This window comes from Haemaphysalis longicornis, unplaced genomic scaffold (genome assembly GCF_048455015.1).
Source record: "Haemaphysalis longicornis isolate Haplotype H1 unplaced genomic scaffold, Haemaphysalis longicornis Haplotype H1 scaffold_1, whole genome shotgun sequence".
NCBI lineage: Eukaryota > Metazoa > Arthropoda > Arachnida > Ixodida > Ixodidae > Haemaphysalis > Haemaphysalis longicornis.
The window spans coordinates 251,282,301-251,309,211 of record NW_027526203.1 but is presented as its reverse complement, the minus strand read 5'-3'; the positions used below and the strand labels follow the sequence as shown (position 1 = coordinate 251,309,211).

At 54.7% G+C, this 26,911-nt stretch overlaps 1 protein-coding gene across 2 annotated transcripts in view; it reads left to right on the top strand.

The window, feature by feature from the left end:
- The window catches only part of Ftz-f1 (ftz transcription factor 1), a 353,164-nt gene that overhangs the window by 286,789 nt on the left and 39,464 nt on the right, over window positions 1–26,911 (top strand). The window lies entirely within an intron of this gene.

Sequence of the window (26,911 nt, the reverse complement as noted above, 5' to 3'; positions counted from 1 at the left end):
CGTAGCGATATACCTAAAAATCACCGTCATTTTGCAGTACTGATATTTGCGTGACCCCATTTCCTGGTGCCGTGTCTAGGGGAGGAATGATTCCCTTCCGGGAGCCGCGGCGCCACCGGTATTGAGCCGACGCGTACGAAGCTACGCAGGACGGATATGAGTGACTGTGGGCTCTCGCTGGCCACGCTGTCTTCAGTATTCAGCGCAATTGGATTATAACTTAATTGCTAATAGCACGTAAGGTTGCTGCGATTTCGCGTGCGTTTTGAAAATGTTCTGTTAACTGGTACAAAAATTGAGGGCTGCCCCTCCTTTCGAAGAAACCATGTATAACCTCGAATGTAGTGACACGTTGCCCAACTCGGGGGGAAGGGCACACGCCGTTGGCCCGCGTCGGGAGAGGGGCAGTTTTATCCACTAGACCCGTGGTCATTCTACTCATCAAGATCACACTCTTGATTTTAGCGTTTAGTAGTAGTAGTAGTAGTAGCACCAAGTCTGAAATAAACGTACGAGTCTTGAGAGAGGGCTAATATGATGTTGAATATACTATAAAGTTCGCGCAAGTTGGCAAACAAGCAACGGAGATCTCCGCGTCCGCAAGTAGACCGCCGTGGCTGCGATGGAAGCGGCGATTTTTAGCACGACGAAAGAAAAAGTGCCCTCGGGTCATGTGGAACAAGCGAAAACTGCCAGGCGTGCCAGAGGTGGCCTTCGGCAGTGCAAAACCGCGCGGCGATCTCGCAAGACTCGGTTACCCGGCTCTTTGGGAAGCTGGCGTTCTGGCGGACCCCTTTGCGAGGCGCCTTGCGAGCCCTCGCGTTCCCGGGTCTTTCGGTATTGTCATTCTAATTGAAATTCCTCATTCTCTGCGGCTGACAATGCGTCGGAGTGGGCTGGTTCCGCCCGGCTGCGCGCCGCCACCGGCTGGTGGGGAGGAGGGCGGCCGAGGGGAAGCGAAATTTCGACTCCGCTTACTCCTCTCGGCGGGGGAGGGAGAGGGGCCGCCCGGTAGTGGTGCCCATGTCGTTCGAGGTGGCCGGCGAGATGCTCCGTTTTTCGAGGCTCCCCCCAATGTATCGGAAGGGGGAGGAGGAGGACTGATAGGCCCGCCTGGGAACACGCGATGAGGTAATTGTTTTTTCTTTCACGGTCTCTTCCCACGGGCCTCTCGCTAGTTTGCTATAGATTTTCCTTTACCTGTCACGCCGCTGGCTTGCTGATATCACCCCGCGTTTCCGGCTTCGGGCTGCTCCGTGCGTCTCGGCTGCTGTCTTCTTTGTCGTGGCGTCTAATTGCTCGTCGTCACTGCGCCGTCCTACGCGGGGCTCCCACTGCCCGTCGTGTATGGCCTTACCAAAACGGCACTTGCTCGCATGATTGGTGCTGAGTTGCCTGGCCGTTTCTCTCCTTCCTCTTGGCGTATTGTTTTCCTACAAACATTGGCATCGTGACGAGTGTATGTATTGCAGGTTGTAGAATCCCAACACCAGTACTTGTATTGGCGTAAACTAAATGCTGGTCTAAAGAGGGAGCTTGAGGAGTTCGTTGTCTGCTTCATCCGAATATTTTCTGTTATTTTATGAGCATTGTTACAAAATTTGTCATAAAGGAGGAGGTCCTAAATTGCAAGGCTGAATGCGTGAATCGGTTAGCAGCTATATTTATATATTTCAATTTAAAAAGCTTCCTTGGAACGCATCACACGTGAGTAATCGAATATGCAGTAGCCCTTGAGTCACTGCCGCTGAATGAATCAGTGCGCAGTATAATTTGTAACGTATCGTGGAAACGTGGTCGCAAGCGCAGTTGCGGTTCCCGAGGAGGCCTTGCGTGAAAACGAGTCTTGACCGCGTGTTGTTTGTCCCCGCATCGGAATGGAGGGCGAGGAGAGAGGTGGGGCAGTGGCGCACACTCTGCTCCACCGGTGCTCCGACGGGCTGCGTGCTGGTGTGCGTGCGTGTGCCGAGCGGGCCGCCGTGTTATGGCGCTCCAAGGCCGCCCGAACGGGTTTTCCGCTCCTGCCGCTGCACTCCTCTCACCGCCGCCGCTTTTCTTCGTCCCCGCCGTTCGCCTTGCCCCTTCCTTTCTGCGCCGCTGGGCGTTCGTTCGCTCCAACTCAACTCCCGAGGGCTCGAAAGATTGCGAACCCTTGGAGCCGGGAATTATGGCCCCGGGCGGCTGCGTCTCCTCTGCGGACGAGCTGTAATGAGCACGCGCGCATCACTGCTTCGAGAAGAAAGGCTGCGAGTGGGCGGCTTTCCCGGCCTGTCGAAGGCGTGGGTGGCACGTTGCGTGCCTCTACTGTCTGGCACCACGTCATTCGCCGTCAGTGTCAATTTCCGGGCTTGCACCAAGTTTCGCTTCGATGGGCTATCACGGGTAATTCGATCATGACCTTGTGCGCAGACTTCACATTTCGTTTTCAGCTAACCTGACCTACCGTTTTCGTTCCAAGCCAAACGGTCCAGCTTCGCCTCAAACATGCCCAGACTTTTCACCCAGCTGCAAGTGGGGTGTGCGCGCTTCCAGGAGCGGCCGAAGCGGCGATGTCGAGGTGAAGAACGACGACGCGCGGTGGTAGTTCGTCAGCGAAGCACATACGTGCGTGCCTGTACGCGAAGCAGGCCCGTTCTGGAGGGTACAGCGGCAGCAGGGACGTACGTGGGCCCCGCGGCTACCGAATAAAGAGTGCCTGATATTTTGTGGCGCGCGCCGGCGGCATCGTTGTGTTATCTGGCTGGGAAAGGGGCCTCTCGTGGAGGCGGTCTCCCTCGAGCGCAAATAACGCCCACGTTCCTAGCACGTGTCGAGAATGGGCGAAAGGAAGTCTGGAGACGCGGCCCGCGACGTACACGCGCGCTCCCGTCGTGTCACTCGTTCGCCTCGCGGAGAGGCAAATGCGGACGTCGTAGCTTGCGCGCGGGGCAGCGGCTCTCGAATGGCAGAAATAGGGCGGGCTCTTATTCAGCCACTTTGGGCAACGCCAGCGGGTTCCGGTTTGTGCGAAAATGGGCGAACATCGGCGCCACGACCTAGCTCACATGTGTGTCACGGTTACTTCGAATCCTGGTGCTAAATACCAATTCAAAGTTCCGACGTGCCGAGGAGGTGCGCTGTTGCGGAGTGTTCCGGATTAATTTAGATCGTTTGCGGTTCTTTACCGTGCAAAGCGCACAGATTTGCATTTCGCCTCCGTCAGAAATACGTCCTCAGCGGCCAGGAACGAACACGCGACCTAGTGAGTGAATCTAGTGCCGGGCACGGAATAGGGCTTTCAATTTCTAAGTTTGCAGCATAATTCGCTGCGAACTCACTATCACTCGTGGGCCGAAAACAGTTGCACGCAACTGGGCTCGCGTTGTGGCCGCCCTCGGTGTCCGGCTCCCGGAACCCGTGTGGTGGGCGGCTGATGCCACACCGGCAACCTTGCGCCGCGATCAGCGCGCGCGCAGCGGCCACTCTGCGTGCGTCATCGGCTGGCGCAGCGATGAGTCGGGCAGCATTGAATACGCTCTTCCCGACCCCATGGTGTAGCGACGTGCGCGACCGTTCAACGGACCGTGAAGACGACGTACAACTCGCACCGATCGGAAGACTGGGTAGTGGAAACAACGCTCATTAAAGTTTTAAAGCGAATTTCAGCCTAATCTACTTGCAACGCCATTCACCCAATTGCGCGATTGGCTGGTGATGACTGAATTTGAGTTGACCGGGTATTGCGACAGTTTTGTGGGATTTCAGCAGGAATTTTGAGCACACGTTGGTGCGGAGGGGCCAGCGGAACCTTCGGATGTTCTCCTGTACACTACTGCCGGCTTCTCCCGTGCACCGTCTTCGCCACACAACAGCCCCGTGCAGTCGGTCGTGAGGAGCGGGGCTGCCATTCCGTCGCCTTTCTTTTTCGTGACTGTCGTGGCGTGACGTAATCGGTGTTGGGAGCGCCCCATTGGCCGCTGCCGGCAGTGACGCAAGAGGCGTGAGATCGCCGGCCGGGAAGTCGGCCGCGCAGTGCCTGAGCGCGGCAAAAGCCTTGACCCAATTCGGCGACCGCCGTCTTTGCGGTTGCGGCCGCCACTCGCGGTGCTTGCGCCAGGAAGAAGCCGTTTGCAGCAGCAGCAGGCTACCCCGCGGCTGTTCCGCATCGCCGTGGCGCTCGCCGCTTGCGAGAAGTACCGTGCGCAGGTTCGCGTCCACCGAGCCTGGGAAGAGTCCACGCCGGATTGGACACCACGAACCGGAGGGCTCGCCGTCTTCTCGCGTTTATAAGCACTCGCCGTCTTCAAAGACGTGGACTGACGCGGAAACTCGTGCGTCGCCAGAAGCCCGACGAGGGGGCGAGATAGCGTCGGGTACTTTGCACCGCCTCCGTCAGGCGCGGTGTTTATTGCGATAATCTTGCGACGGCACTTATCAAGCCAGGTCGCAGGGCTTGATACTGTCGCATCTCTGGATTTTCGCATGCTGCTGAGACTCCATTGTTTGCGCAGGCGCTCAAGCCGGGGTTCCTTTGGGTGTGCACTTTCTTCCCGAGCGTTCGTCGGCTAACGGGAACACGCAGGCGTGCGTGGACAAACAGAAAAGATGGGCGGCAGGAAGGAAGGATGGTGCCTGATCGATGCCCGGGGGTCGTAAAACGTGCCGCGCTCCTTTTCCGCCGCTGCCTTGACCCAGTTCCATGGCCGGCCGCCTTCCCCTTTCGAGCGGCGGCGCGGACGAATGCCAGGGCCCACGTCGGGGGCTGCGCGACGCTCGGTGCCAACTGGTCGCCACCGAGGGTTGGCAGCGCACGGGCGTTGGCCGCTGCAGCCTGCCCCCCTCTGCGCGCAGCGGCCATTACTCGGGCCCCCAGGAACCCCTTTATGAGTGATTCTGTCTGGAAGACCTGCCTTCTATTCTTCCGCTTGAATGTTATCATCGCAAAAGGCCTCGGATGCAGTTTTAAACCGGTGCGAAAAACAAACACACGACAAAGCGACATCACGAGCGCTGGTGTCAGCCCCGTGCCAGAAGCGCCCGCCTCGAGCTGTCGCCGGTGGGCCGCTCGTTTTAGCGGCTACGTCTGAGCGCACCTCGCAAGCGACGCTTTCGGCCTGATGGCAGCAACAAAAGTCCGAGGAACGTGGGACGCTTTGCTTCCGTCTCACCTTCTCGAAGGGCCTCATCCTGTGGCGACACGATTGGCTTCCCGATCCGCTTCCGCCTTAGCGCTTTCGAATGGCTTCGATCTGTCTCCGACGAATTGCACCGCCGCTCGCTCCTGCCGCGATGTAATGGAAGGATTTACGATGCCGAATTCCGCTGCCTGGCGTGTTTTCGCATTAAATTAACTCAGATTTCTTTTAAACTGCGCCTGGCTTCCTGGTGTGCTTGCTACTGAGCCCAATGTGAGCTGCGGGGACCGCGTTTGGGTTTATTCATCTTGTTGAGCTCATTAGAATAAGTTTGCGCCGCCTGAAACGACGCGCCGTTCGCAGGGGTCAGGCGTGTAGCTTTGGCTCGCGTTGTGTTCAAGACTGGCCAGTCTGAAGTGAGCGGGCATTGCAAGTTTTGACAGCGTGACTTTTATCGCCGGGCGTGATGCGGTACGCGTGGGTCTTGCTAGCGTTTACGTGCGCCTCAGAATTGCAGCGAAGAACAGAAATCATTAAAGTCTGAAGAGCTGCGCACCGCTCGGTCTCGTAAATGAAGCAACGCCGTGACTACTTTCAGGAGAGCGTGATGTTATGTCAGGCAAGTTTCCGCACCGTTAGGAGCAACTGAATCTCATTCCGGAATTGAGTGAACCTTCTCTGAGCACCATTCAGTTCTACTGTGCTGGTGTTGCGTCGACCCTTCAGAAGAACCGACGTCAGAACTTGATTATAGCACGAACGGTGCAGAATGTGCGCAAAAAAGGAGGTCAGCTGTAAAATTTTTTGTGTGCACGCTTCCTTGCTAACGAAGACGGAAGGGGGGGGGGGGGGGGGTGAGTTGCGCAGAATGTATAAAGGTTTGTCGTGCTGGCCTGCCTTACATTGTGCTCAATGTTTATGTGCCGAATGGGGGAAGGGGGGGGGGAGGGGGGGTTCATCTTTTATTTTTGTAATATTCGAGTCAACGAGCGGCCAACCGAGAAAGCGTCCTTATCGCGTTGTTCACAGAGCGCTTTATTGCCCGTGTTGCATGTTTTCTTTGAAACATGGCACTGCACTCGTTTTGGGGTTGTATGTCGTTTGCCGGCGTTACTTCCTAGTGCTGCACTTTGCGGTGAGCGTGGAACGATAGTCAGGCACAGGGTTGTTCTCTCATCAGCCAATGTTAAAGACCCTGGGCTCAGCTCAGTTTCGAATTTTCCACGCCCTTGGATACCTTTTTAGTAGTGGTAGCCCGAATGTATGATCTGAAATTCCCACTGGGTGCGGGTTGAATTATGTAAACATTTCTTCGTTCGTTTGTCTGGCCTTAAATTGTACCCAGTTTTCCCCACGAAACGCGGGTGTGGTGCCAGGCTGACCGGGAAGTCTAAATGGGAAAGAAATTGAACAACGGTACAATGCGGAGGTCATTTCGGTTGCGCTTGTAGCCGTTTTGGTTCAAATTTCGTGTGTACGTCTGATCTCTCTCTGTGTAGGGCTGCCGATAAATTTGAATCCCCCGCCTTTCTTTGCCCCTGAAATCGCGGGTTTTGTTGTGTTTCGCCGCCATCAGAGAAGTAGGCAGCGCGACCGGCAGTCGCGCCTGCTCCGTCGTGCTCGGTACACGCGCAATCGCCCGTGCAGTCGCGTAATCGGGTTTGGCGGTCTCCATTGCTCGCGTTCAGGTGCTCTCGAGCTGGCCGAGAGCTTACCCGCGGGGCCCCAGAGTTTGCCGCCGCGCTTCGTGCTTCCCGCTGGGAATGCGGCTGGCAGAGAGCGCGTCGGCGACTTATGCAAAACGATGAATCGAGAGCGGCGGGAAAGGGCCGCTATTTCGGGCGGTGTCAAGGTTTCTCGGCGCGGCGGCGTGCTTTTGTTTGCGCGCGTATAATCTGCCGCTTCCTTTATTTGCCGCCCTGCTGCCGCTGCTGCTCTTCTCGGCTTGTTTTTCTGGCCGCAGTGCTGCCGCAAGATAGGAGGCGCCTAACGACCACCACTACTGCCACACTTCCGCTCCTCCCTGCGTGGCATTGACCCGCTTTTTTCTTTTCGTCACTCCCCTCTAATCGCGGCGGCCGCTCTTTCCGGGTGTCCTGTGCGCTGACCTCGCTCGCCGCTCCTCCGGCCGGCCCTGTCGCGATTGTTCGCCCATCAGCGGCGTTGATGACCTTGGCGGGCGTGACAAAAAAGGACCCCCCCCCCCGTTACACTGTGTCTTCCCGCACCGCCTAATCTCCCGAGGCCGCGCCGCCGATTCTGCTCGGCTTTGAAAATGCTTCGCGGAGCTCGACACGGCCCGCGTTGTTCCTGCATTTATGCACCGATGGGCTGCTATTCCACACAATGTGCGGCCACTGTCTCCTTTCCAAGGCATTGTTTGACATCGACTTTTCACACTACCTGGCGTCTTAGGCCGAGTCGTATGGGCAGGCGCGTTTCCTATAACGTCACGCGGAGGCGCGCAGCTCTCGTCCCGGTTAGAGTTCTTCAATATAGCTCCCGCACATGTAGAACTCTAGTACCGGTTAAGTGCCCCACAGCACTACTGCGACGAAGTACGCTGTCAGTCTCAAAAGCTGACCGCACACGCACGCTCGAATACCCGTAATGATTCTCCCAGGCCAACGAAGGATTTGAATTTTAAAGAAAATCATCACAAGTGAATTCTACTAGTATTTTTTTTATCGTTCCTAAGGGCATTTTGACACACCTCATTTCGCTTTAACCGACCACTGCGCCTCTTCACGCTTATAACCGTAATTGCGTGTGGATTAAACGCACGCAATTAAACGCACCTCCCGTATTTGCCCGTTTTCTGACCGCCTTGACGCAGCCTCTAGCTATTGAAAGCAAGCGCTGGAATAAGTAACAAAAATACTTCTCCATAAAACGACTTCCGCATCACTTCGTGCGGTCCGTTATACGCCAGCGTGTTTTTATTGTAACTAATAATGAAGTCATAGCGTCGAGAACGGTTGCTGCCCATTTGGAAGTCAGTGTGGAATACTGCTGCGCAATGCAAATCCGTCCTCATTTTGAATGCGTGCCTTTGTTGGTGAAGTACATTGAGCGTTCAGTGGGAACAAAACAGTGGACGAATGCGCATTTGCATCCGCGACACATCTTGGTGCGCTACCTGCTCGTTCACTAAACTACTCGGATGCAACATGGCCTTGTGCGGGCTTCCTGCGCTTCTCCACCCGTAAACTTCCAGCCGAAAGAGAAATTCTTCCAAAGTACAGTTAAACGCTTGGCGGCATACTTTCGTCGTAGCGTCATACTTAGCGTCGGATTACGTGCAGCTGTGATGGCTCGGTGTCCCCCCAAACTATTGCTTATAGTGGGAGTTCTCTCTTACAGAAGGGGAAAAATCATCGTCAACAGCCTGGCGTGCCACCTGCCTCTGCGCTGTGGGAGTTGTTAAGAATCCACAGCCCGCGCAATTTAAAATAGGAAAGTGTTAGATTGCAACAGGACCCCTCCCCCCCTTCCCCGAAGCCTTTGACAATCACGCGAAACTTTAAGATACATATTGGCATGTTTCAGGATACCACTGCGTTACACTAATCCCGAAAACTGCATTTGTATTTCCGAAATTACGAAAGCTGCTGTGATTTTTTTTTCCAGTCATATTCATTTCGCAGTCATTGCACCGTTTTAACGGCGATTTAAGAGTGAGTAGTTTGGTAGTTAATTAGTCGAAATTTTCGGAAATGCGACGCAGATTATATGATCTGAAGTAAATTTTCCTCATTAAGCAAGCGTGGTGTATTGGTAATTGTCCTCAAGCGCGGGCCTCAGTGGGAGTGAAATAAAAAAAAAATAGTGGGTGGTGGTAATTTCTAAAATGAAGGGGCGGGGTAGTCTGTAGTCGCCGTATTCTTGCAGTAGGAATCCCACGCCAGAATCGAGGAGCGCAAAAGCGAGCGCTGAGCATTGTCACTTTGTGACGTTCGAAGTGGAGCCGGTCAGTGCCCGAATCAGTGACGTCGCTGGACGTGGCACACTGTCCGCAGCCCGAATCACTGACAAGGTCCGTCTTTTGAATACACCATGACGGACGCAACTTTGGCGTGCGGGAAAAGTTGGCTTTGCTCTGAAGTTAACTTCCGCTGTAGTTGACTTTTCTGCAAAGCACAGTCTCTTCGGACATGCGAGTAGTTCTGCAGAAAGCGCCGTAGACAGCTGGGGTTACTTTGAACGGGGGAAAAAAAAAAGTGCGCGACGTTCTTGACGAAGAACTCCCTTCTTCTTCCCGCCGTTGTTCTTCGCTCCGGATAGCTTGGGAAAAGCACGGAGTTTCGTTCGATGTGGTTTTGCGGACGCTCGCTCTCCATCGGATCGCGGCCTGTTTTCCTTGCCTCCGCGGGCCCCGCCATTTTGGTTCCTTTGTGCGAGCACTCCTCCGCGTGGCGTCATCGCTTTATCGCTGCGCGCCAGCTTTGTATTCCCTCCTCCGAGCGGCATGTACGCACGCGTTCGGAATTATCTGGAACCGGTTGGCGCCGTGAGTGGCGTTGCATAGTAGTGCCTGCCTGCCCGCGGGGCTGGTTGCGGACGCGGCCGACTTGGCTGCAAGCTCACGCGTATGCGGCGCTGCGACGTAACGCGGTCGCTGGTGTGACGTGTAGCCGCCCTTCCCCCCCGCCGCCTCCGCTTTCCACCTGCGGATAGCCGCTGCGGCAGTGCGCTTTCACCTGGGAAAGGAAATCTGCCGCACCGACGGAGGCCTCTCGCCTAACTGCGATGTTGTTTACTGGCTCGCCTCTTGACAGCATAATGACCGTTAGTTGTTTGCCGTCCCCGCACGTGGCTCATATTGGCCGGCCGTCCCGCGCCTTTTCGAGCGTGTGCTTTCGGTCAGAAGCTTGATGTCGACCTTGGGCCAATCGGCGGCGGAACAAGAGCGTCAGGGAGCTTCCCCCCTGCGGGCAGCTTGCCTCTCCCGACTTGCTGCTTCCCGGATGCAGCTCTGAGCTGAGGCTGAGCTGTGTGGGCAGCACTAGCGTCACTACATAAGCTACGCTAAAGAGTAGCGCCACTTCGTGCACCCGGATTAGTCTGGGGGCCATTTTGTTTCTGGCTTGCAGTGTTGCCATCTCTCCCAACGAAACCGCCGCCTGTTGTGACGGGCAGAGCGTGACCGCCCGCTCTAGCGTCTGCGGAGCAGAGAGAGAGGAGAGGCGCCCAGAAACAAAATGGCTGCGCCCATATGTAAACAAATATCACGTGGTGCCGACCGACCAATGAAAATCCTGGCGGCACATAAAAATGAGAGAAAAGAGTGCCGGTACTCTAAAAGCCTTTATTCAGTGACGCTAGGCTGCACGAAGTAACGATTGCTGCCCGAGTGGAATCTGAGGTGTGGTGCACTGGCGAGTCTGTGCGTGCCACGCATTGCACGAATCGCGCTCAGGTATCGCACGGCGATCGATTTATGCGGCAACTTTTCACCGAAAGCACATTACAGCAAAATAGCCACAGTACAATTCGTAAGCAAAAAATACACCTAACCATGCCTAACGGAAATACGGCTCCGCGCTGCGAACGCTAAGCAGTAGATAGCGTGCGCTGCGCTCACTTTTCCCTCGCCTACATTTTCGCTACCAAGGGGGCAAGTTCGTGGAAAAAGGGGGTTGGCAAATACGCTTCTTGAGCCATCCCATTATTTATTTGGGTTGTGTAGTGGGGTTTATATTTGGCTATACGGAAGTGGACTGTCCGCCTCCAGTGGTGCTACGCATACATTGGGTGGGATTGCTTAACTGGATTGAGCTACCGTTAGTCCATGTAGCACTTATTCCGGCAGCGTACCACATTGTCGTTACACGGTCTGCTTGAGGGAAACGAACTGTCATCCTCGTGTAATGCACACACTCAAATTTGTTTGCCCAGGTAACAATCTTCAGACAGGGAACGAAAACGGTGTTGCCTGTAATAACCACTCGACAATAGCCAGGCGGGTATTCTGTCGACAACTCGTCCTAATTTGTAGCACCATTTTGGGGTTACACTTCAGTTGTAGTGCAAAAAAGTAGCAGCAATCAACACAGGCGAGCTGTGCGGCCAATTGAACAGCACAGTTTGAAGTTACGCGGGAACTGCACCGCGGGAAAGGCGCGGTGGTCGCTTTGTCAACGCCACGTGACCCCTTTCGGACCAACCGGGTTGCGCGTCTCGCCTCTCCTCCCCCCGTGCGTCTGTGCTCTGCCGATTCCCGGGATTCTCGCGGTGGCCTGCTCCGACGCGCACCTGTTGGCCGTGACACATATTCGCCCAGTCACTCCCTCCTTCCTTTGGCGCAGCCCGTTGCGGCCGACCGGGCCTACTTTCGCCGGTTTCTTTAGCTCTCGCGTGGGCCCTGACGCTTCCGGAAATTCCGGCAGTGAAGCAAGGCGAGGCCCTGCTGCTGTGCTGCCCGCAGGGTGTGTGCGTGTGTGTCAGCCAGCCTGCGGGAAACAAAGTGTCCGCGGCAGGGGGGCCTGGCCTGGGTGCGTCTTTCATCCACCACGCCCCGCAACAATGAGGCTGAAGATGTGGCACTACAGCTTTAGACGTGGCGGACCCAACTGCACCAGCCCGCGCACATCCTCGTAGATAACCGACGACAATAATCAAATGCTTGTTGCTCGTGGGGTGCCGCTTGGTATGATGCTCCCCCCCCCCCCCCCCCTTTTTTTTTATTGACGAGAACATCATCAATGTTCTTCTGACAATCGCGTGCCGTCGAGCGAATGACTCCACTTTGCACCCAGGGAAATCGGCGACGTCGTCCCAACGGCTAATTGACTTTCAACTTTAGAGAAACCCTAAGACAAAGAGGGAGACGTCAAGAAAATTCGGAACTATAACCATGGGGTGTGTTGCTGCTCTGGTTAAGTGATAAGGGCTGGTAGAGAAGACCTGTTACCCGCACCAACAAAACGTCGCGTCGGGTCCCATCAGACCCGCAAGCACAACCAATGGAGCACGAAAAGGGGGTGCGTGCTGGACAAGGCCGCTGGCCTTGCCAATCATCCAACTACTGATAATTATTTTTATTTCACGCACTGCACACCAACCTTACTCGACTTCGCTGCCTACTCTCGTCGTCAGCCGTTTTGCAATGCCCTTGAAGAAACACAAAAATGGAACAAAATGCCCTGAATGTCGTTTAGAATACGCTTACGGTATTACGAATCATTTATTTTAAAATTTTGAAGTGATTCCTTGTTCTGCATTCCTTTTCTAATGTGTATCCGAGGCGTGCAATATTATCATCGTGGTGATTTTTTGTAAGCTAAGCGTCAAATTATCCCTTTCTAATGTGTATCCGAGGCGTGCAATATTATCATCGTGGTGATTTTTTGTAAGCTAAGCGTCAAATTATCCCTTTCTAATGTGTATCCGAGGCGTGCAATATTATCATCGTGGTGATTTTTTGTAAGCTAAGCGTCAAATTATCCCTTTCTAATGTGTATCCGAGGCGTGCAATATTATCATCGTGGTGATTTTTTGTAAGCTAAGCGTCAAATTATCCCTTTCTAATGTGTATCCGAGGCGTGCAATATTATCATCGTGGGGATTTTTTGTAAGCTAAGCGTCAAATTATCCCTTTCTAATGTGTATCCGAGGCGTGCAATATTATCATCGTGGTGATTTTTTGTAAGCTAAGCGTCAAATTATCCCTTTCTAATGTGTATCCGAGGCGTGCAATATTATCATCGTGGTGATTTTTTGTAAGCTAAGCGTCAAATTACGCGGCATTTAGGCAGAGCTCTGCGGGAATACGTCGCAGTTCGTTTAAATCAAATTACATAGCGAATTCACGGACTCGAGAATTGTGTCCCGTTATGGACCATTGAGAACCCGCTTACTCACACCTCTGTCTCACCTGGTCAGCTAGGATTAGCCCGCTGGGTTGGTTGACGATCGTACGGGGAAACACGTGGTCGCCAGCGCTCGCACAGTTTTGGTCGGAGGTATGAAGCGTCCCTGGTTGTTCGTTTGGTTTCCAGCGGCAGCTGGGTTTCGTGTCGTACGCCGTACGTGCCGAAAACAATCGCGCTACTGTGAGGATTGCTTCACTGTAGGCACGCGCGTAGTGTAGGAATGCCAACGCCATGAAGCGGACATGGTCGGCTGACGTAATCCCGACTGAGGCCTGTAAGAGCATGTCAACACAGGAACTTGGCAGTGTTTTTCGTAAATGGGCCGCTCCGATGGTGTCATCCCAGGGGATTGAAAAAAAAAAAAAAAGAGGGTTATTGAAAGCATGTTTTGTAACAGCAGCAGAGCAGCGCACAACGAGCGAGGAAATAAACGTACGAGAGGGCGCGTCCCATTTTTTGTTCTTTCCACTACTTTTTGTTCTTTCCACGCGTTGAAAACAAGAGCTCTGCGGGCCTGTAAAATAACTCTACCAAGACTTGGTGGTATGTGGCTGTGCGTGTGAAATTCGTTCGGGTCTTCAGAGAAGTCGCTTTTTCTGGTTATGTTCTTATTCTGCTGCGGCGAAGACGATGTGAACTACCACGGAAGATAGTTACTTGGTCACGCGCTGTGCGAGGGCGGTTCAAACTGAATGGCGACGTCATTGTGCGTCGGGCTTGGCCTCTATCTCCGCGTTTAATCCGTTAAGGCGCATGAAGAGGCAAGCCGAGGAAGAGAGGGATGCGTGATGCGTATGTAAACTTAGTTGTGCAGCACCAATTTTTCTGTAGCCGGGTTCGGAGCCATGGACCAAGTTGGGTTCCTCTGTTCTCTCCTACTTCTAGACGCCTTTTCCACTTTGGGGAGAATTGGTTAATTGCGTCATGGTGGCACAGTCACCTTCGGCGTGTTCACTTACTATGCGGTTGAAAATTAGTTTGGGAACAAGGCACAGGAATGAAAAACGTGGGAAAGGGGGATTGCGTTTGTGTTTATTCCTTGTAACTTTCTATAAAGCTTTATAAAAATGGTGGCAAAAGCAGACAACGGCTCGGTATACGTAAAAAAAAAAAAAAAGGGGGACAAGCAGCCCTAGTCCTTCCTTTTCGCAGTTTGTTGCAGACGCAGTTCCAGTTTGTTCCACAGTAATTTATTTTACGGATAGGCAGATACTGTTATTCGAATTTTGATTTTGCACGTCCGGTTTTGCTTTTCCGAGCCCTTTCTGGTTAGTGTCAAGAATGCCCGGCTTTATTAATGCCCACGATTCACTGCGTGTGCCTAGCGCTCACCACTAGTCGTCGAAAAAGAATCCATCCGCAAGTGCCCCATGGACGGGAGACCAAGTTCAGGTGGAATGTGTAAATCGGGCGAAAAAGCGTTGGAGCTGAAAATGTCTGCCTTTCACATGCATCTATAGCAGCGAGACGGGCGCGGTAAAGCTCCGAGGCCTGCCGTAAATGCATTGTGGGGGAGCGCGAAAACGGACCCCACCTTTTGTGCAGTCATGTACAGCTTCAGTGGGATCAGGCCAGCTCGCGGTGTGCTTTTCATGTAGCGTGCGCGCAACTATGGCCTCACGTTACCTATCCTATAGGCAGAAAAGAAAGCCGAGAGCGGATTCACCCAACCTCAGCCACCATTTTAGTTTGCTTGCTTCCTCCGAGCAGAACTTTTCAATGGAATGCATCGGCTGTGAAGAGTCGACCGCCCGATTACTGCGCTTACCGTAGGGCCTCCCCCAGATATCTTCTTTTTCCTATCCTGTTCTTCGGGATTTTTTTTTTTTTCGCGGTTCCTGGAACGTGCACGGCTGGGGGCGTATGGGAACCTAAGGAGTCGGCGAGGAAAGGACGACGGAGGTGGAATAATGGTTTGTGAGAGATTGTTGCGTGCTTCTTGGTGTTCGTCGCCATCTTTGTCCGCTCTTCTTGCTTCTCGGGGGGAGTGCGGAAAGAACCGGCACTGGAGGTGTGAAGGAGGAGCGCTGCTGAAGGTGCGCGTATTGTGCCGCGTTGCCATTGGCCGAAGGTTGCCCTAGATATGATCCGCTTTACTCTCTCATTGCACTGCTCTCGCCAGTACACCGGGCCGTTGAATGTATACGCGATTTCTGTTTTCCCCGTTGTTGTTAGGCCGGATAGTGCAGTCATGGGGCACTAATTACACCGACCCTGGCAGTGCATGTTCGGAGAAAGTGACACACAAGTAGTCGCGGGAGGGAAACACAGAACGAGTGCTGCTGGCTGACGACTGTTTGCGGCCTCAAGTGCGCTGCATGGGGCACCCCAAGGAGAGGCGTTGCTTCCTTATTTAGCATACCTATCGCATTGTAAAGTGGAGTACTTTGTATACGTCCGAGAACCAGCCGGGCGCATCATTTTCCGCCTGGTCAGTGCGGAGCCGTCTAAAAGTTGCCCCTTTTCTGCCGGCGGCCCGCTTATCGTGGCCAATTGTATGCAGATATATTATAAGGACCGGAGGTGACCTGTCGATGCTGTATTTTGTTTCGTGCTTTGGTGTTTTTGTTCGCGTAAAAACGCCCAAAAGAAAAGCGCGCCACCCTACGCTGCGCAGGATGTGTATTTGGCGTGCAAAGAAAATGCGAACAATGTGCAGATTTGAGGCCGGTTTCCCAGAGAGATGTTTGCACATCAAATGAGCCGTCTGTGCCGATGGTAATGATGTCGAACGGGTGAATGGTCTTTCAGGTATTCGTACGGGTGCTGTGAGTGCCTTACTCGCATTAAGCAGCGTGCCCGCCCGCGCTTTTTTTTTTATCTATTTTTAACGCATTTCGAAGGATTTCTAGATTTAGTGATGATGCGTAACCGTTTTGCCCACAAAGGCAGTATTTGTTATAAAAAGGACACTCGAAATATGATGGACAAGCCCTGAACCTTTCTTTGGGCTGTGCTCGGGGAGCGCGCTTTTTATTAGATCCCAGTGGAGCGTCGAAGTGCAAGCAAGAGGTGGTTCACTTCACACGAACTGTTGAGGTTGGTGTGGACAACATTCGTTTATGGTGCCGACATGTTTTGGGCGAAACATGCTCTAAAGAACTTCTACAGCCCGGGTGCGGCTTTCCTGACGCTCCGAACCGTGGTGCCCAGTGTACGTAATAACTGCGCGGCCATTATCGGAAGCGATTAATTACGCGTGTCCCTCTGTGCTCCGCTAACTTGCGCACAAATACTGGCTGTTCCATTACTGCTCGTATGCGCGCCGGCAGCCTTGGGCGAAGCTTGGATCGGGGCCCGTTCATTTGGCAGGCCGCAAGCGGCGGCGTCTGACTGCAAACAAGTCGCCTTGTTACGACCTGCAAACGTGTTTAGAATCGCGTTGCCGTGGGAGCCTGTCACCCCCACCTCCCGAGGCGGCGCCGTAAGCCGTTTTATAAGCGGTTAACCGCTTTCGCTATTTACTGCCGGCTTGTCACGCTGACAAGACCGCGTTGAACGAGTGCTGCGCTCGGTGAGGAGGGATTTGGGCTCGGCCGCCCTGCCGGGACGGAGCAAGAGGAGCAGCAGCATCAGCGGGCCCGGAAAGGAGGCATTTCTTCCTTCCTCATCCCTGGGCCACCAGTGCGGGGCCGAGAGCGCGTACATCACGGGCCGCGACGGGGGCAGCCGATGGGGCATGGAGGCAGAATCTGCCCCTCCCTCTCCGGCTGTGCGTGCCATGCGGAGGACCTCCTCGCCCTCTTGCCGGCCTATTGAGGAAGGGAGAACGCGGAAGTGCGCCGCTGTCGGTGTATTAGTGCGCTTCCTCTTCTATATTTTCCAGGCGCGCCCCTCTGCCCCGCGCGTCCCATTGCCCCCGCGCCTGTTTGTATCACTGCCTACGCTCTTGTTTGTGTTGGTCCCTCTCCCTTCGGCGGGCCCTCTTGCACGTCGCCGCTAAAGATGCGCTTCCTTTCGCGAGGCCCGAGTCGACTCTGGGGCCTGCCGTCCGAGAAGAGCCTTTTCTGATTGCCTTTCAGTGATCGTCACTGAGCGGCTTTCGCGAAGGTCCACACACAGTCCGAGACGCGCGTCTGAGGCTGCCTGAGGTTGATAGCCGTTTTGTAGCACTCTTCAGAGATCCCAACAGTTCGCGTAGTTGGCCATTTGTGATGGTTATAGCGCAAATGGGCGAGAAAGTAAAGCGAACACGATTGTGTGTGTTGTGTGCCTTCTTAGTAGTGCCCATCCTCAGTCCCTAGAAGTCCCTGTACCTTAATTAGTACAGTAGTCCTAAGTAGTCCCTATTGTTAGTAGTCCCTGGCCTCGGTCAACGCGCTGCGGCGAATGTTTAATCTACGCTGGAATTTTCACCAACTAGCCCCAACTCAAGCCTTCATTAGCCATTGTTCTTGTTTTGTTTTGTTTTTCTTGACCTCTTAAGCTATGCAGCTCGCGCCTCTCATGTGGCCCGTGTGTTTTCAAAGTCATTAGGCAAGAGTGCGCCCTTGTTACCTGTGCGTGCCATTGTGGTCCATTCGTTCTCACCCGTTTCGGATCGGTTCTTGACGGCCAACACGCTGGTTCGGGCAGTCTCCGCGCGTCTGCCTACTGCCACTCCGGGGCGGCGGAACACCCCTCGAGCCGAGTCAGTTTCACGCGTGTTTAAAAGAGGAGTGGTGGCGCTCCTGCCGGCGAGAGGAAATTTGGGACACCGGCCCGTTCTCTCGCTGATAGTTTATTTGGACCGCCATTCTTCTTCGGCCGGGCTCACGGAGAGGCGTTTCATTAGCGTGACCGGAGGCGTGCACCGGTCTCCCTAACCACCGGGGGGTGGTGGCGGCGCTGTAACGGCTGTCGGCTGGCCGCCATTAATAACCTTTGTGCGCCCACGGCCACGTTGCGCGTGCGTATATGCACGAAGTGCGGTGTGGGGAGCAGTAATGAAAACGCCGGTTATATAATATGTGGGGGGCAGGCGATAGAAAGGGGATGTTCGTAGTTGCTTTGAGCCTGCGCGGGACTTTGGTGTGCGAGGGCGAGCGAGAGGGAGTACAGTTTCATTTCCCACCGGAGCTTCGAGGCGATGCCCCGCTGTTGCTAACGCCGAGCGCGCCCACCCCGGGGGTGGCGGCGCGAGTGATGGAGCGTCCAGGGGTGTCAACTCGGCCGCCCTCCTCTGTGCGCCCCGGGGCCGCGAGTAACGGCGGACGGGCCACGTCGTGACCGGCACCTGTCCAGCCGAGAAGCGCTGGTCAGTGGTCTCACTTCTGCTCCGCTGGACTAGTCGGCGGCTCGCTGGAGCGTGATTCTCGAAACGCGCGTTACTCGGAGAAAGTAATAGCGATAAATTTGGGCTCGTGAGATCATTTGGTCTTGTAGACTGCAAACTCGGCGTCGTTTTGATGCAGATTGAGTGAGCTAATTTGTTTTCAAATTTAATATTTGGCATAGCGTCTTTCGTTGTTAAAGTTGCCAGCTGTTGCCCCATGGGAACTCCCGACTTATGTAGCAGTGAAAGAAATGAAATCCGGTCTGGGTAGTCTCGTAAGAAAAACCGGGTTTGAGAGCGGCCTCTACTGTCAGCACTTGGTGTCAGTATGCCCTAAACGGCTGGTTCACGTGGTGCAAGGAACCGGCGCACGTTCTGCAGGCGTTGATTGATAGGAGATTATGCCTGGGGGAAGCAGGTATACATCTATTCCGGCAGGAGCTCTGTACGGCTTTGCAGAGCTATAATGAAACTGCACGTGCGCGGTGGCATTTCCACTGCCGATGCGGCGTTGCCGTTGGTACCGTCCACCTTGGAATCGCAAGAAGGGCCACGATCGCAGAACATTCGAGTTAACCATTTATGCGGTCTTCGTCCCTGACTGCAGCTTTTGGTGCACCTAAAAAACAGCAGCTTTTACGCGCGCACGTCTTTTTTGTTTTTCTTTATCCTCCATTTTGGCACGCCCGCAAGGCTCGAGCCGTTTCGTCAGCAAGCTGCAAGGTTGCGGTATAGTTGCGGGTCTGCCTGGGCTTTCTCGGTTCTGGCCGGGACGGCGAGTGTGCACTCTTGCGCTTCCTTACGCAGTTTTGGGGAACACGATCCGCGCCGTGCGGAAGGCGAGGCCGCCGGCATTTTTTATGCGTCTCGGGGGACCCCGTCTTTGTCGCCAGCTTCGGGTCGCTCGGGCTCTCCGAGACCCTCCCGGACTGTCTCTCTCCGCTGTGTGGGGAGCGCCGTCCGTCTCAATTGCCCGCTCTTGCTGCTCCCACGTGAAGAAGGAGCGAATGGGGCCATGCATATATTGGCCGCAAGTGCGTCAGATGTGGAAGCGCCAATTGTTTCTCTTAGCACCGCTTTCTTCGCACGCTCGAGGTGGAGCCGTTTTTAACGGACGTTTCATTCTCGACCCTTCGGGTGTCGGTTCCACGCGATTCGCACTCGTGTTCGGTCCGGACACGTGTGCCTTACGCGCTGGTACGTCTCCCCAGCATACTATGTGCCGCCGTGTGACCCTGTTTGCCGACGCGTTCGTGTAAAGAGGTGGAAATCGGTCGGTCGGCCACGGCTTCTCCCGAGGCGTGCCGAAAAGCGAGGTGACACCGCGAAGCACAAAGGGCGCAGGAAAGCCGAACGTTCCGCCACGGAGCGCAAATACTACCGACCACGAAGCGACCACGACGACTGCGGCCCGGGGCTCTGTGCGTGTGTGTGTGTGCGCGCGTGCACTCATCTCGGCGAGTGCACGCTCGAGCGCTTATGCTTAAATATTGACACAGGGCGTCGATCTCCGGGCCGGGGGCTGACGTGACCTGGCTGCAGCGTCCCGTGCTCGTGAGAAGGAAGCCGTTGTCTCGTGCGCGGCACCGCTCGGACGTGCATCAGCGCCCAACACCGCCACCACTCCTGGACGGCTCTCGTGCGCGCTTTATTGTGGTCCGTCGGCGAGAATGAGTAAGGGATAGCGCCAGTGGTGACATGCAGCGCCGTTGACACGCATGGAGGAAAAGTTCTCTCCCAGAGTCTGTCGGGGGGCAGAGAGTCGAAATTCGGGCCAATTTCCGCGGCCCGTGCGCTGTGACGGGCTTCGACGGCGCGCAGCCTGCGCTTGAGGAGACGGCCCCCGCGACGGCGTGCGCGCCCGTCATGTGGCGGCGGCGGCCGGAGGCGCTCGGCAAGGGGGCAATCGGGGGCAGCTTCCTGGGCCCGGAAGGCTCCTTCCACGGAGGAAAGAATAGCGCGCCGCTGTGTCACGGCGCCACATCTCGCCTCGCGGGTCCCGGAGAACGCCTCCCAAGAGCAAGGGGTCCAGCATTTCATGCAGTAGTCGCCGCCGGAGCACTTATGCTGCCGCTAGCAACAGCTGGATGCGTTTGCGAAAGCCTGTGCCGGCTGCTAAATGGGTACGCTGAACTGTGGCGCAGCGTATAAGGATCGCAGAATGGCGCCGCTTCAGCGGGAGATTTGAGTCAGAAAAATGAGCTGGGGCTGTATTTTTCCAATTCTAAGGCGTTGCTGGGGTGTATGCTTACAGCCAGGAGATGAGCACAGTGGCGTCACAGCGCTCGGCTAAGCTGGGGTAGCGGTGCGCGGCGCACCGACCAAGATTGGCTGCTCAGGGCTCCTGCTACCAAGGCTGGTGTTTCTGCGGGAAGAGGGAGGTATGCCCGTGAAATACATCTTACGCACGGTCAATGATTCCTCGTAGATTAACGTAATCCGGAGCCTTCGCATAGCGCGAGTGCACATTTAATGCCTTAGACGCCGGATTCGAATTAGGAGGGCGCTAGATCCAGTGGCTCTTCAACTTAACGTGGCGCCCTAATTAACGTAGGCGACGTGTTCTCTTGCGTATATCGGGGATTAGCGCAGCCTCTAGGGCACGCTGCGGGTACGGCGTGCCTACGGGTGGGCCTTACGACTATCTGTTAATGATCGCTTTTCGTACCGTACGCGCAGCTTTGTCGTAGCATGTTTCGGAAAATGTGCTGAAAGTAGGCCATTCGTTCGATAATTTATTCTTTAATTGAATGCAAGTGTTCTCTCCCTTATTCTTCTATTTCGCCTGTAATTGTTCTCATGAAATGAGCGACCGAAATGGTCGCCACTTGCGAGCAATGCGGGAACACATTTCTAGGCGAGTTTATTATCTCTTAACTGTTGCTATTTTGACCCCCCGCAAGATAGTGCCTCTTCAACCTTATCAGCATGAAGGTACATTTCTGTGGCAGCTCAGATTTGGCAGAACTGGAGCCCATTCCTTTCGTTATTCGCTCCGGGAGCGTGCAGGAGGTTAGGCGGGCTTTCTAGGCTCGGTGAACGCGCTGCTCCGACCCCCTGCTCAGAAGCACGCACAGCGAACGAGGATTTTGGGCCACAGCTGCGCCCCCGGGTTCGGCGCATCCGCAAGGCCACTGGGATCAGTGCCACGGCAGCTGTCGTTCTCGTTGCCCCTTTCTTCCCGTTCACCTGAACGGAACGGCACGGGCTTCCAGAATGGCGCTGGGAAAGTCAAAGTTTGATGCGGCTTAACGCGCCGAAGCTGCAGCTGGGCTACGAGGCGCGCCGTAGTGGAGATCTCCGGATCAGTTTTGGACCACCTGCGGGGGACTTGGAACACGCGCCGAAATCTCGGCACTCGGCCGTATTTCTTTTGGCCTCTGCCTGAAAAAGAGGGCACCGCGGAGGGAATCGAACCCACGGTGTCCTTGGGCTTCTCAGAAGCACAATGCCTTAGCCGCTGAGCTACCGTCGCCGGTGGAACGGTTTAAGTGGGAGGCGATGTGTACGGCAGGCTTGCGACGGCGTGTCACCGGCAAACATCGTTAGGACATGGTTGCGGTCGGCTGATTCGTAGAGCAGGCTACGTTGTTTCAACCAAGGGATCGCGTAACAAAGGGATCAGACAAACTATTATCAACCAGCAGCGCACCTTCTGTGGGGCCACTTTTCCAAGGCACGGCTCGCTGGTGGTGACACTTGCTGCTTCTCCTTTACTACACCTACTACTTCCCCCCCCCCCCCCCTCCCCCTCTTCCTCTCCCCGTAGAGTAGCATGTCGGCGAACTGATGTCGGCAGATCTCTCTGCATTTTCCTCTTCAATAAAGAGTTTATCTATACTCTATCTCCCTTCTCCGTAGTAGCTGCAAAAACCGGCAGCTAGGCGAACACGATAATCGCTCGGGAGAGCTGGCCTTTCCGCCGCGCATCGTTCCGATGCCAGGCCGCGTCGGAAGAGGCAGTGCTCCCGAGATGGAGCGCAACAGCGGCGCAGGTGGTGACCTCGTTCCGGTCCCCGCGCGACCCACTTGCCGGCGCGCCCCATGTGGTCCACGGCGGGGCTACGCTGCTCGAGAGCCTGCCCGGAACCACCCTGACCGTGCGCTACCAGTGCGGTTTGGACGCGCCGCTTCGATCTGGGCTAGGCCCGCTGTTGGGCAGCGTCGTTGGTATACGCACAGCGCCGTAGAATCACCTGCGATGATGGCTCCTCTCTGAAAAAAAAAACCTCTCTAACGAGGAGATACGTGATCCAAGACGTGCTCGTGGTAGAAAGAGAATAAAGGGTCCCGCAGTAATGGCATGGAATGAGCGAAGACTTCGTCGACAGAACCGTCAAGTATTGCGCATTGAAACGGAAGCTCAAGACAGGCGCCGGCAAGCAAAGCCGGTGCAGGTGTCGTCGCAATGAAGTGACGTAAATATCGTCGTAGTAACACGTTATCGTATCAAAATGTTGATGGCTTCGAGACGTCACCGTGCGGTGTACGTAGTCGTCGGATGATTGAACTGCCGCGCCTAATGTTCGCATTATCGGATTTATTAACCACTTGCGATTTTTTTTAAACGTGCGTGTGGACTGTCCGAAAGAAATCAAAATATCAGACTCCCAACCCCGGCCCACGCCAGTTCTACGCCGAATTTCATTCTTGTGGTTGAAATCCGCCCTGACAACTTGGGTAGTTATGCTCTTCCACTTCTGGGAGCATTTCGCAAAAGCTGATGCTTCCTGCTTGCCTATTTGACGTTACTTTCGATTTATTCATATTTATCTATACCCTGCGACCAATATTTGTGAGTGCGGGCCCTGAAGCATGTTTTGCAGCTGTTCTGCAGTCCACTGAACAAGGCAGTGCGTCCGCAAATCTCGAGTGGCTCGGGTATTCTACCTTCACCCTTAACCGTGACTTATCCCCGCCAAATAGGCAGGCCGACACCAACTTTGACGAGATAGTGTCTCCCTGTTTCACGCTCTTCCTGATCGGCAGCCGTTCACTTGTGAAGCATCATCCTGCACGCGCATCCCTTGTATACGTCCTCCAATGAAGAGTCTTACGTAAGCCTCCTCTATTCCCCAGTGCGTTCTCTCGATGCTTACAGAACTGCGTGGTGTCTCAGCCAAACGCTTTAGCATACTCCGAGGATTTCTTTATTACCTGAGCGATGAGGTGAATGTTGTCAGTTGTTGAGCAGCCTGTCCTGAATGCACTCTGACCTCCCCGTTGTTTGAGGTCTGGGCTGGGCTGTCGATTAAGGGGTAATGATTATCGTAGCAAACAACTTCTATAAAAACAGTAGTAGGCTGAGGGCTCTGTAATTCTTGAAGGTGCCATGAAGACAAAATAAAAGTTTGTTTTATTCGAAATATTTGGTATTTTATAGTTATAGTTCCGCCAGCTCTTGTCCGGCAGCAAAAAGGACGCCTTACTGGGAAATTAAACATTCTAAGCTAGATTTTAATTCTCCCGCTAAATCGTGTATTTTGTGACGCCAATGATGATGTCGCCTGGGAACGCACCTAACTCGAAAGTTAGTATGTTGACTGTCACTACTGCGAATAACTAAACATTGTGCACGGTGCCTTGTTTACCGTTTGCCTTGATAGATGGCGGGACGATACTGCTCGAGGACTGTTGTCCGCCCTTTTGACTTGATTTGTACCTCTCCTACTTGTGTAATGGTCGATGTAAATCGTTCGTGAAAGATTAGATATGCTCGACAAACAGGGTTACGTATGACAATGTCGCTTATGCCACTTGGCCGGTGTTGTGTCAGACAAGCTCAACGCATCCGAGGTATGTGCAGCTTCGGTCGGCATAGTGCGCGCCGTACGCACTGGTGCTTCTATGTTTACGTGTTCGTTCGTAACTTCCATTGTTTGCCCCCCCCCCCCCCCCCCCCCCATTGTTACTGCTATGAAAAGAATGTACACTAAATTTAAGCGCGAATACCTCGTTATGTAAAGCTTATAATCCATGTTTAATTTGCATTAGATTTTGTCGACTTCCCGGTCGCGGCCGTGGCGGCCGCTTTTGTGATGGAGGCGAAAAGAAAAAAAAAACGTCCGTGGGTACGAAATTTAGGCGCACGTTAAAGATCCGAGGTGGTCAAAATTAATCCGGAGCCCTCCGCTACGGTTCGCCTCATCGCCTGCGTTGCGTCGGCGCGTTAAACCCTGCAATCAATCGGATTTTGTCGGCCTCAGCCAATCTCAGCGAGCGGCCCACAATACGGCATCAGTTCAGTGCGCAAAATGAGCTAGTGGGTCGCATGGCCATTCTCATTTTTCCTAATTATGTCGCTCATTTTAGTGAAGTTTGCGTTAAAAGTGGCGTCAGTGTTATTCAAACGAGTCAGTCTTTCGAATGAACCAGACTTGCATTTTGTCTTCATGGCTTCTTTAAGCTATTTGACATCACCCCCTTGCGGATTATGTTGGCGTTTTTCCACGCAAAGGGAGCTGTCCAAGCTCCGTGGAGGTCCTGATGGGAGTCATAATAAAGCGGGGATTTCTATTTATAGTCAAGTACGTAATCTCAGCAACACGGGGTGTTTCCCTCTCTCCGACTTGACTAGCCGTTATGTCAGCGACGGAAGTCCTCCGCCGCTCCGCTCGCTAAGAAGGAAGGAAATGCGGCGGCTTCTTCCTGCTTCCCCGTCGGGCGACCCCGGTGCGCGCTTGTCTTTTCATAGCCCCATTTCACCGACGTAACGCGGCGCCGTCTCGGCGTAAGGAAGAGAACTCGCTCCGCGAAGGCCAAGTGCACCACGTCCTCACCTACTTCCGCGTGCGCCACTTCCGCGGTCTGCGCCGCTGCGAATCTGCTTCGCCGCACTGCTCCGCTGCATGGCGTCGAAAAGGGTGTGCGCGCACTCTACTGCGAAAGCCGAGCGTGGACTCTAGCTTCGACTTGCCCGCACGCACGGCGACAGCCCTCACAAGTACAGCTGCGCAAAGTGCACGCAGAGTCGCCTGAGGAGAGTGGAGTGCGCACTAATCGCTACTGCATTCGCGAGGGATCCCCGGAATGACGACAGCGCTGCGTGCTTCTACGCTTCTCCGTTGTGAATCGTGCGTTCCCTTGACGCCAAGCTCAGATTACGGATTCTTATTCGCAGGAAGCGTACGTTGTGTTGTGTGTCCATTTCCCGCATTTTTTTATGTGGCAACGGAGTGAAAGGGGCCGCGCGAGCCACATGCAGAGAACGCAAGGGGGGGGGCAGTGCGCAAAGCTTTGTGCATGCCGATCAGCGGTGTAGGGTGACAAGTTCACAGCCTTAGCTAAAGGGGAAAAAAGAAACGCCGCTGTATCGCGCGATAGCGAGCCCAATTTGCCAAGCCTCACAAGCGGGGATGGCGCGCGCAATCCGGCCGCTCCACCTTGCCGCGAGGGGTGTGGGGAGAGCGGCGAGAACGGGGCGAGCCAGATGTGGCCCTCCTTTCGTGGCCCCGTTGCATCGCATCGCCGACGTAACAACACACCGTGGCTAAAAAGGGGAGAAGCATCCTCAAGGCCAAGCGCGGCCCCCTCTTCCTGCTTCCTTCCGCCGCGCTATTTCCGCGTCGTGACCGCCGCCGTTGTTGTGTTGTGCCGGCTGTCGCCTCCCCGCTGTTTCCGGAAGCTTTCCCTTTCTTCCCGGCGCCACTCCCTTCGCCCCGGCGGGGGGCTGGCTTCCGAGGTGCGACAGATGGGATTGTGAGGAAGGGCCGAGAATCGCGGGACTGTGCAGGGGGGGAAGAGAAGTGGGGGGGGGGGGGGTGAAATGCCATTGCGACAGGTGGCATTTTACTTCTGGGTTGCCCTGCGCGCCCGCGTACTCACAGTAACGGATACACATAGGTTTATGGATACCTGCTACCTGGTCTTTCGGTCCCGCCGGTTGGCAGGCACGGAGTCCGGTAACCGTGGCTCAAGTGCAGAGCACTACTTCTCTCGGTTGCGTGGGCCAAACGGCAATTGTGGTCGAGGTCTGACGTTCGACAGAAAGGTTGCCGAAAGAGGGCAAGCAGCATGCGAGGAATATTGACGCCTGAGCATGTCTATCGCGCGATTTGTTTGCGATGTCGCGAACGATGCTGTCTCGCTCTCGTTTTCTGTCAGCAGAGAGAGCTCGCGAGAGTTTCTGAGCTTTGTCCAGCTGGGCATATCTTACAGCGGCTGCTGAGAGTATCAGAATTCCGTGCTAAATACGTGTTTTTGAACCTCGGTAGGAGGTAACCGGTACGTGTTGGACCTTTCTAATAAAAAAGAAATGCGTGATCACTGTCTGCACTGAGCACTGTCTAAAACGAGAAACTGTACCTCCCAGCGAAATGCGAGCCATCCTTGGGCGGTAACCATTCGTCCCGAGATTACATAGTGGAGGCGGTATGGCTGTTTTCGAAACAGGGACTGCAGCGTGCACATGCATGGCGGTAAAACCGCCACTCTTCGCCGCTACGAGGAATGCTGCGATGGCCGAGCGGTGGGAGACTTCAGAGGCGGCGAGAATCGCCCGCCTCGACGGTGCGATCCGCGGGACGGCCGTTTCGAAACGCTCGCACGTCAGCTTCTTCCGCGCTTGTCCTGACGCGAAGAATCCGCCGCCCGCGCGTCGAGCACAACTTTGCTCTGGGTGCCCTAGAAACTGGCGCACGAGCGTGCGTGGACAGGCGCCACTTTGAAGC